We start from the raw sequence: 16,767 nt of genomic DNA, 5'->3' as shown, positions 1-16,767 counted from the left end.
TTGTCTACTGGGAAATTACATCCTTCAGAGGTTATCACCCGTGATTGATTGCGTGAACAAGGTCCTCTGGACTCAAACTAACCGGCCAATCAAATTAAAACAAGCACAAACTACGTGGGTTTGAATGACATGTGCCACATGATTGAACAACGGTCCGACAAAATAGAATTCCATTTTAGGAACAATCAAGTCCCAGACATCACTGTCTTCTCTGTTGGAGAACAAACTTGTGATGGGAACCCTTCTCAATTTTTGAAAATGAATCTCTCTCCCAGTTTTATGTGGCATTCCACGCTGGAGGGAAATACTCTGACATGTTATACCAATCCACAATCAGAAGAAAACCCAAATCCCATGACAAAAGATGATGAAAAACCAGCTCAAAGTTTGACCGACATCCAGATAAAGGGTGAGCAGCTGTTTTCCCCATTTAGGTAAATGAGGGGGAGGAGTCTGTTCTCGCCAGAGTATGCCTGAATAATAGAAGAAGCTTCATCAGCTTTATTCAGGAAAATCCCAAAAGGTCAGACCATTCCCACGTTTAAGTTGATTGATAAGTGGGAAATGGGCCTGGAAACTACAAATTCCAAACATCTCTTGCCTAGCAGGTGCATGCTATTTCCATTGGTGACAAAAGTATAGAATATAATTGTTGGGTTGTGAGAGATGTCGCCTCCAACTTTTACCTAGGCAATGAGATTCTCCATTGAGTCGCAATTAATTTTGACCTTATTAATTACAAAGCATGGTCCCGACTGGGGGGTAACCCCATGGGTTTTGACAACACTGAGAAAGCATTTCTTTGCGCTCAATTGCTACCGTATGCAGTTGAAGTTCAAGTCAGACAAGAGGTAACCATCCCAGGACAGGTTTGACTATTTACAATTCCCCTAAAAATTAAGTGAGGACAGAAACCTCAAAAACAAGGATGCCTATATAAATTTGAATTATCATCTCCAACAATAAGGTTTGTATTTACATCCGACACCACTAGTCGACCTAGAACATGACACCATTCGAATATTGGTGGATAACAGCGGCCCTCAAATTATCACTTTGGGTGCAGGCACCTTTATTGGAATGGCGGTTGATGCCCAACATTATTCTACTGATTTAGGTAATGAGATCATTGGACCAATTCCAAATGACTGCTACGACGATATCCCTCTGGAAAATATTTTCACCTGGCAAGGGGGGGAATTTCTTGCTGTATTCTTCCTGCGCTTATGGTGTGGAACAGGTGACCTGTGAGATCAGAAAGGATGAGGTGGTATTGTGAGTCAACAGTGACTACCTGCCATCTTTGAAACCTCACGTCCATGCCAACACCATAACAAGAGATCTCTCCACCCAACTGGAGGATACCACCGAAATTGCCAACCCTGAAGTTTTTTCAGGCTTCAAGCAGATGGTCGAATAACTAATCAATCTCACTGATGCCTGTGACAATGAGGAGCACAAGCAGAAGATGAAACAGGTGTTTTGGGATTTTCAGGATGTCTTTACAGTGGATTCTTATGATTGTGGAGGCACAGAGATACGTTCAACCACCATATCCACGGACCCCGAGATGGCTCCAGTATTTGTGAATCAATACCAGTTGCCTCTTGTGTCTTGGGAGTCAATCACAGATATTATTAAAATATAAAAAACTTAGAATCGTGCGGGATACTTTGTCCAATCCACAGTACCTTTAACAACCCTGTACTGGGGATACTCAAACCCAATGGTCAATGGAGACTTTGCACAGACCATAGGGAGTTAAATAAACGGTTCCACATATCAAGATGGCCCCTTCCCTACATCTGTCAGGGACTGGCCCAGATCCAAGGGGCAAAGGTATATACCCCCATTGACCTGACCAACGGTTACTGGAAAGTACCAGTGAGGGTGGAGGACCAGTGCAAGTTTGCCTTTACCTTCAGGGGGCAGCAATACACGTGGACCCGAACCCCCTTTGGATACATGAACTCTGGCAATGAATTTAATATCTTCCTACATAAGGCCATGCCCGATCTGGGCAAAAGGGGAAACCTGGTCTATGTAGATGATGTCTTAATGAAGAGTTCAACTGTGGAGGAACACATAGTTGAAATACGCTATGTTCTGACCCAGTTGCAGAAAGCTGGAGCAACTGTCCTTTCAGAAGGCACAGTGGTGTAAGACCTGCGTAATCTTCTTAGGGCATGAAGTCATCCCTTAGGGTCTCAGTCCCAAGGTGAAAAAGATCCTACTACTCTTTGAGAACTAAGAAGCCTTCTTGCACTCACTAATCATAGTAGAAAGTTAATTGAAGACTATGCAGAGGTCACACAACCGTTAGTCCATTTAGGCCGGGGTCAGGTGGGAGTGGGGGCCAGAAAAATCAGAGACAGTAAAACAACTCAAGAAAAGCCTTTCCCCAAGCCCCTTCTTTGGCTTAACCCATAAAGAACAAGGAATTCTTCTTGAAGACAGGGTTCTCAGATACTTGCTTAAGGGCGGTATTATACCAGAAGCATGACAAGGTCAACAAAGTAATCTCGTACGCGAGCAAGACTTTGTCCTCTGTGGAGGAAACATTAAATGATTGCAAAAATGCTCTCCTGGCAATCGTGTGGGCTTTGAAAAATTACCACCCGTTCGTCCAGGGGGAGCACATTATCGTGGATACTTCTCACCAACCCTTGCAATATCGGCAAAGTGACCAAATCCGAACAGGGAACGTGAGTAATTCCAGAATTAATTCCTGGATTCTGTCCATGCAAGGCTTTTCTGTGGAGGTCAGATATGGCCAAAACAAGAAGAGTCCTATAGCGCAAAAATTGGCTGACTTACATGGCTGTATTCAAGAAAACTGTCTTAAGGATGCAAGTCTAAGGACCAACAACAATCTGGAGGCGTGCCTTACTACCCTGTACAAAGTCTATGAGGAAGACGCGTGTCAGGAGATACTCACAGTTTATGTGGATGGGTGCTCCTACCATGTTGACAATCACAGGGAAAAATAACTAGTGGCTGGCATTGGGAATGCCTGGGTGAATGATACCCCAGAACCCTCTGCTGGATACCAAATAGGTCCCCGAAGTAGTCAGGTGGCAGAGTTGAAGGCGGTATATCAAGCCATCCTCAGTGCCGTGCAACACCAACTCCAAGAAGTGGTCATAGTCCCTGATTCAGATTATGTCAGGAATGGGTTCGGGGAACACCTGATTAATTGGAAAAATCGAGGCATGATGTGTACGAATAACAAATCTCTTTAGCACAGGAAATTAATCCAATCAATCGATGATCTGGTCACCTGGACCATCTATTGGAAAAAGATCAGAGGTCCTTCCAAAATAGAGGGACCAGACAAAACTGGAAATTACTTGGCTGACCAGTTGGCCAAAACCAGAGCCATTCACAGGTATCTCCTAGAAACTAAATCCCTGTTGGGGGAAATCTGGGTTGCTGCTGTCACCAAGTCCCAAATCCATGCCAAAAATGTACTCTCAACTGCCCAGTGGAGTAAAGAAACCCCAGATGCAGATTTGATTACTGCACAAAAAGAGTACCCAATTATTGGGAAATGTTATCAATATATTGAAGATCCCGTGAATTTTCCCTCGACAGAATCCGTTTATATTGGGAAGGAGGATCTCTGGGTGTTGATGAAGTTTTCCAAAATGTTCCGAATCCAAGACGGTTTGTTGGTAGAGATCCATATCTGGATGTGACCAGTGGGTGGTACCTACCTCATTCTGAAGCCTGATGTTAAGTCACGCCCCTGACACAGCCACTGCTGGTCATTGGGGGTTTAATACTACATTCAGAATCTTGCAAGAGGTCACATACTGGCCACACATGGGTCAGGTCCTTGACCTATACTTAAATGTGTGTCTTGTGTGTGCTCAGTTCCAGCCGAGTTCCCTCACACACAGAGCTCCGCTACAGAAAAGGGGAATGACACTGCCTTGATTGGATTTGCAAGTCGATTTCATTGGGCCAGTGATTCGCTCCACTAGAGGAACCAAGTACATGCTTATTTACCAGGTGGGTAGAATGTCTTCCGGCCCCGAATTGAAAGTCGGAGACAGTTGCCGAACTAATGATCAATTACATCTTCTCTCATTTCAGCCTTTCCCAAAAGATTGAGTCAGACCGAAGAAGTCATTTTACCAGCAAGGTGATGACCAAGATGTGGGAGATACTAGGGGTAAAGAGAAAACTCCACATTGCCTACTGCCAGCCTTGAGCGGGGGAGTTAAGAGGTACAATAAAACAATTGCGGGCATCTTGAAGAAGTTTGTGGTGGACTCTGAACCTAGTTGGGACATCCGATTGCCACGTGTCCTGACGGCCATTAAGATTTCTCCCTTTGGGCTCATGACGGGACGAAAAAAGATGCTACCTCAACATCTGCTCTACAGAACTCAAGAGCAGACCATGATCAATGCATCCAATACCAATGAGTACATTGGCAATGTATGAAAACACCTTCAGCACGCTTTTGCTTATGCTCAGCGAAATTTAGAAAAGTCGGTAGAGGGGATGAAAACCCTCTACGACTTAAAGACTACCAAGAAGGAGTATGAAGTATGAGACAGGGTCTACCTGTACAATTTCCAAAGTAACCAGACTAAAAAGCAGAAGTTCATCCCCTCTTGGCCTGGTGCCTTTGACATTGTTGATAAAATTGCACCTGCTGGCGATAAGATCTGCATCCCTAAAGGAGAACAGACAGAAGAGAAATGGGTCCATATCAATCATTTGAAGAGCTGTCACCCCAGACAGACGCTACGACTGATTGAAGTACCCAGTCAGGGTAGAACACAGGAACCATTGTAAGAATGAAAGGAAAGAATGGAAACCCGGATGGAGAAAATTACACATTTACAGGGAGTAAAACAATTCATACTTGGAATAATGGTATATGTGAAGTTAAAAGCAATGTATAACTTGTTGTTTTGTTGTCAATTTGTATGTCGATAATATTGTGGAAATAAGTACTGTATAAAATACTTAACCTCTTTTTTACTCTCGGCATATTAAATAACTCCTTGCCTCTACAGCTTGGAGGTTGGAGTTACCGGAAAGGGAGGGTGTCATGATCTCTGCTTCCAAAAGGTCAGGGTTTTCCCAACTCCCTTGGAAGCAGATCCATAACCCAGGTTCCGAGTGCCAACCAGTCCCAATTGGGACCTTTTGGACCCAGTCCTGGCGCCAGTGGCACCAGGCTCATAAATATGCCCAGTCCCAGCGCTGGAAGCGCCGGGCTCATAATGCGTGGGTGGACTTACCTGCAGCAGACCATGCTGCTTACTTGCCTGCCAGTTGAGCCTCTGATCCTCTTCTGTTTGGAACTACTTTTCCTGTTGGGTGGGGCTGGAGCCACTCCCTAGATTCAGAACACTGGAACTCTTCTGGAAGGCAGGAACTCTTTTTTTACCAGGAACTCTTTTCTTACTTAGGCGTGGCTGTGGAAGGAGACACCTAAGCACTACAGGAGGCTATTTAAACCACACCCGGTGGATGAATCTTGCTTTGCGTTATTCTGCACCCTCTGCAGCAGAACACTCATCGTGTCTTCTGCATCCGGTCCTGGGCCTAAGGAAAAAGGCTTACCATCCTGAATCCAGTCTTCAGCAACACCTATAAAGACAAGAAAGAAGAGGTTAGCATTCCAGCATCTGAAAGGCAAAGGCTTACCTACTCTTCGTGCGCTCCGGAGGTCTTCACACTGCATTCCGGCATCTGAAAGACAAAAGCTTACCAACTCTTCGCACGCTCCGGAGGCCGTCGGCGCTGCATCTCGCATCTGAAAGACAAAACAAGGTGCGTTTAAAGACATTGGGGAACTTTAATACTCACGTGCCATTACTCCTTTCCACATCTAACCCAGTGGGTATCCCGGCACCCTGCAGCCGCTCCGAACTTGTACCTGCAAAATAAAAAGACAGTTAGAGCGCTTTGTGAAGCTGGCAACAAGCGCTTACTTACATGCTTCCAGGTGCTTCTATTCATCACACGGGCTCCATCTTCAACTCACTTCAGCCCGTCATCCGCCATCGCCGGAACCCTGCAAAACAAGAGACATCATTATTAAATACTTTAAAGACATTTGAGTTACTCGAAACTTACCGTTCATGCAGTAAACGACGGACAGCAGTCCTCTGAAGTCAAGAGGCCTGCGCTACCTATCCAGTGAAGAAACTGGCTACAGCACCCTGCCCCGAGGCAGATGGAGAGCTCGGCATTCACTTACCTAAGGTGAGAGCGTTAACCTGTGGGGGTCTACAGGAGAGGAGAAGAGGAAAGAGATAGGGACACCCCAATAACCCCAGTTCATTAACCCCGTATTTTCTATCTGCAGATATCTTACTCTGCACGTCAGGCATACAGGGCACAGAGGTCCAGCCCAAAGAGCCAATCGGGTGCTGCACATCACCTTTGAAGATACGGTAGTCGCCCAGTCAAGACCCGCGCCTCTGCGAGAATCAGGTGAGCGTTACAGAACGCAAAGCCTACCGCAAAACTCTCGCCCAGGCGCTATGGAAACCTCGGATACTGACCACCTAGCCCGTTTACTTGGGGAACTAAGGGCAGAAGTGCATGCAGCTCGTCAGGAAACGAACGCTCTAAGAAGGGAACTAATTATTTCCAAGGAGAGAACAGATGATCTTGCTAGACAATTGCTACAGTCACAAGCCGGACAGACCCCGCTACCCGCATCAGGGGCAAATCTTCCTTCAACATCCTCTATGAATCCAGTGCAGATCAACCTACCTGGGAATGTACCTCTGGCTCCACCCGAACGATTTTCTGGTGACCCAAAGAGGTTTGCGGTATTTATCAATCAGTGCCGGTTGCACTTCTTATGCCGGCCAGCAGCCTTTCCAACTGATCAAGCTAAAGTAGCTTTTGTACTTTCGTACCTTAGTGGCAATGCGGCAGTCGATCCCTCTAGTTAATCAAGATGATCCGGTTCTCCATGATTTTCAAGCCTTTCAGCTTAGTCTGGAAAAACTGTTCACAAGACATGCACAGGGGCAGGCCTTGGACAATGAGCTTCTTTCGTTGCGACAGGGTAATCAAGACCTTTTGGCTTATATTGCATCTTTCAATAGACTAATAGTGGAAACTCAATGGCCTGAGGACAAAAGGATTACGCTGTTTTATAGAGGTCTACGTGGAGAGCTCAAAGACGTTTTAGCCCAAGTAGTGAATCCCCCACAAGACTGTTCGGATTATATAGACTTGGTCGTTCAAATAGATCACAGACTGCAGAACAGGAAGGCCGATCGTTCCAAGTTTGATGCTCGAGTATTTTCCAAACCGCCAACTCCTTCCAAAGGAGTAGACTCCGGGGAACCCATGCAAAAAGGGGGTCTGAAAGGTCCTCTAACACAAAGGGAGCGGGAAAGGAGAAAACAGTTGCAATTATGCCTATATTGCGGAAACTCAGGGCACTTTCTTCGAGACTGTCCGGTGAAACCTGCCAAGAAGGCAGTAGGAGCTGCAGTTACCACAGTTACAAACTCTGAGCAGGGAAACGACCTCGCCCGACAAGAATAGAGATCCTCTTGCCGAGCGTGAAAATCAGTTCCGTGACCTCGCATTTCGTGATACCTATGGTCCTCATTAGCCCTGATAATCCGGGTCGATTACATGCAATTGAAGCTTACGTCGACAGCGGTGCCATCGGCAATTATGTGGATCATGAAATGGTTTTGATCTAACTCTTTGTCCCAAGGCTGTAAAGGACGTCATTACTACGGTGGATGGTACGGAGATAGCCTCCGGGCCAGTAACGCACACCACTCAAGAGGTGACGCTACTAAGTCAAGATGGACACCATGAGAAGATCGTGTTCGATGTGATCAAGGCCCCTCAGTTCCAGATTATTCTAGGAATACCTTGGTTAGAGAAACACAATCCTCTGATCGATTGGCGAGCAAGAACGGTCCAGTTTCCAGAATGTGTCTCTACGTGTCACCCTCCACCTGGTGTTGCACTGGCAGCAATTTCTTCAGAGACTCCCCAGTTACCTCCCGAATACCTAGAATACCAAGATGTTTTCCGGAAGGAGCAGGCTAACTCTCTACCTCCTCATAGGTCTTATGACTGCCAGATAGACCTGATACCTGGATCTACTCCTCCTTGTAGTAGAATTTATGCCCTCACCGAGCCTGAGAACCTTCACCTTCGACAATACCTGGATCAATACCTGGCAAATGGGTTTATTCGTCCCTCCAAGTCCCCTGCCTCTTCAGCTTTGTTCTTCGTTTCAAAAAAGGAAGGAGACCTTAGAACTTGTATCGATTATCGCTCCCTGAACCAGATCACCATTAAGAATAGATATCCGTTACCTTTGATCCCTGAACTCCTGGACCAAGTCAGAAAAGCATGAATATATACAAAGCTGGATCTTAGAGGAGCTTACCACTTGGTACGAGTAAAAGAGGGCGATGAATGGAAGACGGCCTTCCGCACCAAGTATGGGCTATTTGAATATCAGGTCATGCCCTTCGGACTTTGCAATGCCCCGGCCGCCTTTCAATATTTTATGAACGATGTCCTCAGAGAGCTCATAGATGTGTGTGTTGTTGTTTACATCGACGACATTCTCGTTTATTCTTCATCGGAATCTGAACATCAGAAACACGTGAAAATGGTCCTCGAAAGATTGCATCAACACAAACTTTTCGCTAAGTTGGAAAAATGTGTTTTCAACGTGACTGAAGTTGAATTCTTGGGATTCATATTATCACCTGGCGGAGTGCGTATGGATTCAAAGAAGGTCGATGCAGTTCTCAAATGGCCATCACCATCCTCCGTAAAAGGTGTGCAAAGCATGTTAGGCTTCGCTAACTTTTACCGCAGGTTTATCCCCGAGTTCTCTCGAATAGTCCAGCCCATCACTGCCTTGTTAAAGAAAAACAAACGTTTTGAATGGTCTACCGAGGCGGAAAAAGCTTTCCAGGATTTGAAGACTAAATTTATCTCTGCACCAATCTTAAAACACCCTCGCCCCGAACTCCCCTATATCGTGGAAACTGATGCTTCAAGCCTTGCCATGGGGGCAGTTCTATCACAAAAGGACCCGGTAACCAATCAGTTGCATCCCGTGGCATTTTGGTCCCGCAAATTCTCGCCTCCTGAAGTCAATTACACGATTACTGACAAGGAACTTCTGGCTATCAAGTCTGCCTTTAAGGCCTGGCGGCATTATCTGCTGGGGGCCCGACACACCGTTACTGTGATTACGGATCACCAAACCTGCAATATTTGAAAACCGCAAAAGCCCAATCCTCTAGACAACTCCGTTGGGCATTATTCTTTGCCGAGTTTGACTTCATAATTACCTATCGACCTGGTACCAAGAACGGTAAAGCCGATGTCTTTCTCGGATGGGAGTGGAAGAACACTTGATCAACCCTAAACCTGTACCAATCATTCCCGAACAAAGAATTCTGGGTGTAATCACCACAGAATCCGTAGAGGAAGTTAAGGATAAAGCCAGGCAACTTGTAACTCCAGCAGACATACAGAATTGGCATCTGCAGGGAAAGGACTTTGCAGTAAAGGACAACTTATTGTATTTCCAAGAACGATTATACCTACCCAGCACAGATTTACAGAAAAAAGTAATCTCTTGTTATCACGACTCTTTAATGGAAGGTCATCCCGGTATAGCCAAGACCTCAGAAAAGATCAAGCGCTACTTCTGGTGGCCGTCTTGGAAAAAAGATATCAGAGACTTTATAATGTCCTGTGGAGTATGCGCCCAAAACAAGAGTCAAAAGGAAAGACCAGCAGGCCTCTTACGCCCTATTGACATCCCACCTCGCCCTTGGCATACGCTTTCTATGGACTTCATCACCGATCTACCTCCATGCTCCGGATACAATACGATTCTAGTAATCGTGGACTTATTCTCCAAGATGGCGCATTTCATTCCGCTCAAAGGCTTGCCAACAGCAGCAACTCTGGCCCGAGAATTTCTCGAAAACATCGTCCGACTGCACGGTTTTCCTTCGGTTCTAATTTCGGATCGAGGTAGTCAATTTATTTCTCATTTTTGGCGAAGTTGCTGTCGGTCGGCTCAAATTGATGTGAGACTATCGACCAGTCACCACCCTCAGACCGACGGACAAACCGAGAGGACCAATCAAACTCTGGAACAGTATTTACGCTGCATGCTGCAACAAACTGAAAAAACTTGGAAAGATATCCTTTGGATAGCCGAGTATGCCTACAATAACTCTGTCCATTCGGGAACTGGGAGAACCCCGTTTTTTCTTTTGTACGGCAGTCACCCTCGAACCTCGGAGTTGGATCCCCTCCAAGATCTTGAAACACCAGCAGTAGACTACCTGCATTCTACAATCACCCAAGCCTTTAAGGAAGCTGTTTCTCACCTTCAAAGGGCTAAAGAACAATACAAGAAAGGAGCAGATCAACATCGGAAGGAAGCCCCTCACTATCAAGTAGGGGATCAAGTCTGGTTATCCACCAGATATCTATCTCTAAAAGGGCCACGCACATTCAACCCAAGATACCTTGGTCCCTATTCCATCACTACCATAGTAAACCCAGTAGCGGTCAAGTTGGACTTGCCCCCGCACATGAAGATACATCCGGTCTTCCACGTCTCTCTATTAAAACCCGTGCAACCTCAAACCCGACTAACCAAATCTCCAAAACCTATCCTAGTTGATGGAGAACTCGAGTTTGAAGTCAAAAGCATTCTGGACTCCAAGATCTCCAAATCTAAACTATTCTACCTAATTGACTGGAAAGGCTACGGCCCCCAAGAGAGATCCTGGGAACCTGCTGAATATGTCCACGCTCCTCGCCTAATCAAAAGATTTCACCGAACATTTCCTGACAAGCCAAAACCCCCGGAGAAGCCCGGTTTGGGAGGGGCCTTGAGGGGGGGTACTGTCATGATCTCTGCTTCCAAAAGGTCAGGGTTTTCCCAACTCCCTTGGAAGCAGATCCATAACCCAGGTTCCGAGTGCCAACCAGTCCCAATTGGGACCTTTTGGACCCAGTCCTGGCGCCAGTGGCACCAGGCTCATAAATATGCCCAGTCCCAGCGCTGGAAGCGCCGGGCTCATAATGCTTGGGTGGACTTACCTGCAGCAGACCATGCTGCTTACTTGCCTGCCAGTTGAGCCTCTGATCCTCTTCTGTTTGGAACTACTTTTCCTGTTGGGTGGGGCTGGAGCCACTCCCTAGATTCAGAACACTGGAACTCTTCTGGAAGGCAGGAACTCTTTTTTTACCAGGAACTCTTTTCTTACTTAGGCGTGGCTGTGGAAGAAGACACCTAAGCACTACAGGAGGCTATTTAAACCACACCCGGTGGATGAATCTTGCTTTGCGTTATTCTGCACCCTCTGCAGCAGAACGCTCATCGTGTCTTCTGCATCCGGTCCTGGACCTAAGGAAAAAGGCTTACCATCCTGAATCCAGTCTTCAGCAACACCTATAAAGACAAGAAAGAACAGGTTAGCATTCCGGCATCTGAAAGGCAAAGGCTTACCTACTCTTCGTGCGCTCCGGAGGTCTTCACACTGCATTCCGGCATCTGAAAGACAAAAGCTTACCAACTCTTTGCACGCTCCGGAGGCCGTCGGCGCTGCATCTCGCATCTGAAAGACAAAACAAGGTGCGTTTAAAGACATTGGGGAACTTTAATACTCACGTGCCATTACTCCTTTCCACATCTAACCCAGTGGGTATCCCGGCACCCTGCAGCCGCTACGAACTTGTACCTGCAAAATAAAAAGACAGTTAGAGCGCTTTGTGAAGCTGGCAACAAGCGCTTACTTACGTGCTTCCAGGCGCTTCTATTCATCACACGGGCTCCATCTTCAACTCACTTCAGCCCGTCATCCGGCATCGCCGGAACCCTGCAAAACAAGAGACATCATTATTAAAGACTTTAAAGACATTTGAGTTACTCGAAACTTACCGTTCATGCAGTAAACGACGGACAGCAGTCCTCTGAAGTCAAGAGGCCTGCGCTACCTATCCAGTGAAGAAACTGGCTACAGCACCCTGCCCCGAGGCAGATGGAGAGCTCGGCATTCACTTACCTAAGGTGAGAGCGTTAACCTGTGGGGGTCTACAGGAGAGGAGAAGAGGAAAGAGATAGGGACACCCCAATAACCCCAGTTCATTAACCCCGTATTTTCTATCTGCAGATATCTTACTCTGCACGTCAGGCATACAGGGCACAGAGGTCCAGCCCAAAGGGCCAATCGGGTGCTGCACATCACCTTTGAAGATACAGTAGTCGCCCAGTCAAGACCGGCGCCTCTGCGAGAATCAGGTGAGCGTTACAGAGGGGCCCAGGAACAAAACCCCAAAATCCAAAAAGAGCGGAGTGCAGACCACAGCGCCCATCCCTCAGGAAGGGAAAAAGAGCAGACGTGCTCTGACAAGGAAAATCATGGAATGAGCCAAAAGGAAGCAAAAACCCCACTCTCTCCTTGCTCCTTTCTTTGAGTCACCTGAATCAAAGAGCCAGGAAGGGTTGAGGGGATTTGTGGGGTAAAATAAAGCCCTGAATGTCACAAATAAAGAGGCCAAGCCAGGCCAGGATTTAAGAGTGAAGCTGGCTGGTGATATCCAGTGGAAAATGCAGGCCAGTCAAAAACATTTCTTTTTCCAACTTAAGGCCAAGTGACATGGAAAGAAATAGGCCTAGTTAATATCTACTAAAATGGACAAGTGCGTAGGTGGCAAAAGACACTTTTCACAAATGAACTGACATTTAAATGGAAAGGCCTACTTTGAGTATTAAAGGGGACATCGATTTCCCATGGTAAATAATGGCCTATGCATGGACAATACTGAAGCGATACTCATGTCATTTCAACTGTTATATTAAAGAAATACTTTACACACTGACAGATTTAAAAACTGCAGCAGTGCACATGGATTGAAAAGAAATAGGTGCACATTTGGAAGGTAAAAAGGAGTAATAATGCCTTTTCAATAGAGAAAGAAAGTTGAATGGCATACTGCTTTTATCCAGTAACAAGAGACTTGATTTATGCCCAGCAAAATGACATTTGTAAGAGAGGCGTATTTTGTTTGGTGTAGATTTGAATACTGCTTCCTGATGCAACTATGGCCTATCTGTGTGGGTAGAGTGAAATTATTTCTGTTTATACAGTATGTAAAGAACAGCTTATATTGTGGACAACAGGCACTGGTGCAGCATTGAAAGTTACAGATACACAGTGGGTAAATGTAATATATTAGCCTTACAAATGATAAACTGCAACTTGTTCTCTCTGAGCTGAAATCCCCCACTGAACTGCGAACCCAATAGTGTATCTGGATCCTGACCCCACAGCCCTTTAGTTTGATGCATATCAGGAATTCAGGGCTGGTTTCAAGTAAATGCTTCACTATAAAGAAAAAGAGATCACATAAAAAGTGCATTAGCACTGAACAAAGACGCTTTGAAAATCTGAACTCAAGACCTTTAGCTGGGCCCACCAAGGAAACAGGTCTGGCTGTCAATTTAAATGCCAAAATATACAAAGAAGTAGATTGAAATTATGGGAGTTGCTGATAACATGTACTGCAGAAGTGACCTTAGGGTCAGGCCTTCCCATAAACAGTGCATTAAGCTCCAAACAGGGACTCTTTGAAGGCAAGAAGGGAAAAGGTTAAGATAAACAAGAATACACCAGATGGCTGGTCACATGTTGTAAGGGAAAGGGAAACTGCTTGGGTCTGATTTCAATGTGAAACTGGGGTCAATGTTATGCCCTGCCATTGATTAAACATTGAACACATTGTTCCTAAATAAAAGGAGCATCGTGTATTGTATCGAGCCCACCCCGGGTTCAATTTAAAGGGGATGAAAAGGCCATTGGGACAGTCTAAAAACAACATTTTTGTGATGTATATAATTTAAATTCTGATCAAAATCATGATTCTGCCATTTTCATACACCTGAGAAATGGGAAAGTTGGCAAAGGGATAGATCATGAAAGTCAGGTTTGTATTGGAAATGGTCCCATTTTTATCTATTTCGGCACAGCAGCAAACAGTGAAAAAAGTAGCTTTGCCCAGGAAGGGTATGTCGAAGGGTATGTCGAAATAAAATTAGTATTGTCTGACTCGCCATAAAATGTGGAGGTCAAAAATAGATATATTCAGGTGGTTATCTGAAAAATTAAGATAGTTGATAGGTTCATAGAGTTTCAGAACACAAAATGTCATTTGTAAATGATGTATCTTTTCTCCTCCCTCTTCCTACATCCTACCCTCCTCTCAAATTCCTGGTCCTATCAGCAGGGAGGGGGTGTGGTGGTCGAGTGGAAGGGAGTGAGCTAGCCAATCCCGATCGTGGGAATTATGACCATGTTGGAGTATCAGCGCTATAAGAGGGCATGTTTGCATCAGAACAGGGCTTTTTGACTTTATTCTGGGAGATAGCCTGCTGCTGGACTCTTGCGAGGAACAACTAGGAGAGAGGCAAGGAGAGCTACCAAGGCTATCTGGGTAAACCTTGCCTGCTAATCTGGGAGCCCTATCTGAGAGAAGCCTGGTGTGAGCTGCCTACCAAAAGAAGGTCCTAAAAATCTGATTGGCTTCCTAAGCAAAGAGCATAGAGCTCCCATGTAAGTAGATATCCCAAAGCCATCAATTGCATGGGGAGCCACCTGCCTTTATCCCTTTCCATGAGTGGGCAAAACGGGGGGGGGAGGTGAAACTGGGCAGGCCCTTCGAACAATGTATTAAATTTTATTCAAATTATTTCCCCTTAGAAAACCACCATCTCTGTTGAAAGTGAATTGTGTTGGGAACAGCGCACCTTCATCCTATTCATTAAATTGTGGGAAGGGCGAGACACTGTGAAGACCCTTAGCACATTTGATTAAAGTAAATCAATTAATTCCCATATAGAAAAATCCCGGGATGAATTTTGTTAAAGTTCAAACGAACAAAGATCATGCCTAGTGCATTAGAGCCGATATAGACAATAAAGACTTGGGCAACTGCCCTTCTGAAATCCATGACTCCTGTACAGAAAGGGGGAGTGGGGGGATCCTGAATCCCAAAAGAAGTAATCCATAAAACACTGCCTTTTAAGTCAGCGTGGAGGGTGCAAAACAAAATTTCCTCTTCAACCCCATTCATTTGAAATCAGAATTACAAAGCATTGCATCTCATCTGTATGTGTGTTGCAAAATGAAATTTCTCATTTGTTTTTATTTTCTCTGACCAGAATTTTCAGGCACTGCTTCTCATTTGAATGTCTGTTGAAAAACGATTTCCCCACTTGAGGCCCTTTTCCCAACTGTGCCTTTCAAATGAAAACCTAAAAACAAATGCTCCCATTGATGCGCTTGCCTACCAAAATCAGAATCCCAAAGCATTGCCTGTCCTTTGAATATGTGTTTCAAAACTATTTTTCATTGTATTGTGAATGTTTTTATGGGTTACATTGAAATTAAACGTGTAAATTGTGACTGCATGTTTTAAAATTGTACCTCTGTTGTTTTAATAACAGAGTTGCTGTTGTGATATGGGGTATTGCCACAGCATTGGTGGCTGATATTGGCGGCTGGTCTTTCTTGTTAAACCTTAAATAAATATATATTGTTACTATGCACTGGCCTGGTTCCTAGACCATTGGATACACTAGGTATTTGTTGGGGTGGGTGTGGATCGGGTTGGAGGCCTCACCAAGGTGAATCTTAAATAAACAGTGCTTTATTGTGTGACACCTTGCTTGGGGGTGGGTGAGAACTCCCTTAGTTGAGTGTGATGATAAACCATGATGAATCAAAACCCTTAAACATAATCAGTACAAGTGATGCAATGATGGTAACACAGGCATTATTTTCGAGTAGCACCTGTTTTACCACTCGATTATGTGTTTTGTTACCCATAACACAAATGACCTTGCTCGTGAGTGGAGGTCCACTCACAATAACGATAATGTGGCAGAGGGTTTTACTGTGTGTGGTAATATTGTCACTCTCCAATGAATTCATATGGGCCTTAAGAATGAGGAGTAACCATAACCTGCAAATAGGTAGAGAATGACCATTACCACTGATTGTAACGGTAATGCAGTTTGACAGTACTACTGCTAATACTGCCAAATTCTTAATGATGCCCACTGTGTTTATTCTCATTGACCGAGCCTCCTTACCTTTTCTCTGTATGTTTTCATTTTAAGATATTGTAGTACAATTTGGATTTGTACTGTGAAAATATTATTTTTGTCACCCATGCACACATACATTTAATATGAATACAGTGGGCCTCATTACGATCCAGGCGGTAACCATGGCGCTATTAGCGCCATGGTTCCCGCCGGAACCTTACCGATTCTGCCATGGTGAATGGAGCAATTACCGCCCCATTCCACAGTTGGCAGGGGCGGTAATTCCCCATTCACCATGGCCCTTCCCCATTCCCATTTTTGCCCCCATAGGGCTCAATGGGAATGGGGAAGGTGGTAGTAACGGTACCGCAAATTGCGGTACCATTATTACCTCCAAAGTCCCTTTGCGGGTCCTGTCCTTAATGGCTGGTAAAACCAGCCGTTAAGGGAGAACCCGCAACACCTCTGCCCTCCCCCCCACCTAAATCCTAAATCAATTGATGAGGTGTTGTTGTCAAAGAGCAGGCTCTCTTTGTCACTGAGGGAAATATAGTCTGCTATGGGTGATTGCAGACCCCCCTGCAACAGTGTGGCAGAGGTGCAGAGTGCAGTGCATGCTAGAAAGAGGTGCAGAAGTGCAAATAACCTTGCTAGAT

The sequence above is a fragment of the Ambystoma mexicanum genome, chromosome 14 (genome assembly GCF_040938575.1).
Source record: "Ambystoma mexicanum isolate Mex_15411 chromosome 14, UKY_AmexF1_1, whole genome shotgun sequence".
Classification (NCBI taxonomy): Eukaryota; Metazoa; Chordata; class Amphibia; order Caudata; family Ambystomatidae; genus Ambystoma; species Ambystoma mexicanum.
The sequence above is the reverse complement of the archived record's forward strand: the minus strand, read 5'-3'. Positions refer to the sequence as shown.